This window comes from Erinaceus europaeus, chromosome 9 (genome assembly GCF_950295315.1).
Source record: "Erinaceus europaeus chromosome 9, mEriEur2.1, whole genome shotgun sequence".
Lineage (NCBI taxonomy): Eukaryota > Metazoa > Chordata > Mammalia > Eulipotyphla > Erinaceidae > Erinaceus > Erinaceus europaeus.
This window is the reverse complement of record NC_080170.1, coordinates 119,875,402-119,876,144: the sequence shown is the minus strand read 5'-3', so window position 1 is coordinate 119,876,144 and position 743 is coordinate 119,875,402. Positions and strand designations below refer to the sequence as shown.

Here is a 743-nt window from a genome sequence, read left to right as displayed (position 1 = left end):
GGGAGTCTAGAGAAGTGATACCCATGAATTTGCAAAAATCAAAACAGAACAGAACACAGAAGCAAGTAAACTGCTTGTAAGACTCGTGAGAACTCTGGTGGTTATTTATCATGGAAAGGTGGGGACACAAAATTTTGGTGGTGGGTGTGGTCTGGAATCATACAGAGTAATTTCACAGTCTTGTAGCCCACTATTAATCACAAATATAAAAAGAAACAGAAAAAAATAAAGGAAGAAAGAAACATCCCTCTAGCATCTAAAGCCAAGGCTTTAGATTCCTATAAAGAACGTTTAAACACAGGTACTGACAAAGAGGTGGAGTCTTTTGGGGTGTGTGTGTGTGTGTGTGCCCCTCACAGTGAATTTGGAGGTTCTGCACTCCCCTGGTGACTAAGGCCAGGCAGATCCCCATGGTTGGTTGTTCCCCCCTCCCTTGCATTCTCCCTCCCTCCCTGCCTGCCTACACACCACGGCTTGGGCAAGGAGGTGGTGAGGCTTTGGGCAGCAGGTGTTCCCAGCATCCAAGATCAAGTTCCCACTGCCTGCAGGACTTGTGGTGCCAGCACCTGCCCCACTTCACCAACTGTCTTCTAGCTGTGGTTCCTCTGTTCTGAGGTGGGAAGATGGAATTCCACTTGAGTGGTCATATGGTCAAATATAGATTGTTCAACCTACATACAAGAATTCAGTCTCCAGCACCATACATTATCAGAGTGATCCTCTGGTTCTCTTTTGTACTCTTA

At 46.0% G+C, this 743-nt stretch overlaps 1 non-coding gene across 1 annotated transcript; it reads left to right on the top strand.

Annotated features, from left to right (window-relative positions):
* The first annotated feature begins 249 nt into the window (after positions 1-249).
* On the top strand, positions 250-381 carry LOC132540612 (small nucleolar RNA SNORA68). The gene has a single exon (XR_009551802.1). It is a non-coding gene; the product is annotated as a small nucleolar RNA SNORA68 (small nucleolar RNA).
* The last annotated feature ends 362 nt before the right edge of the window (positions 382-743 follow it).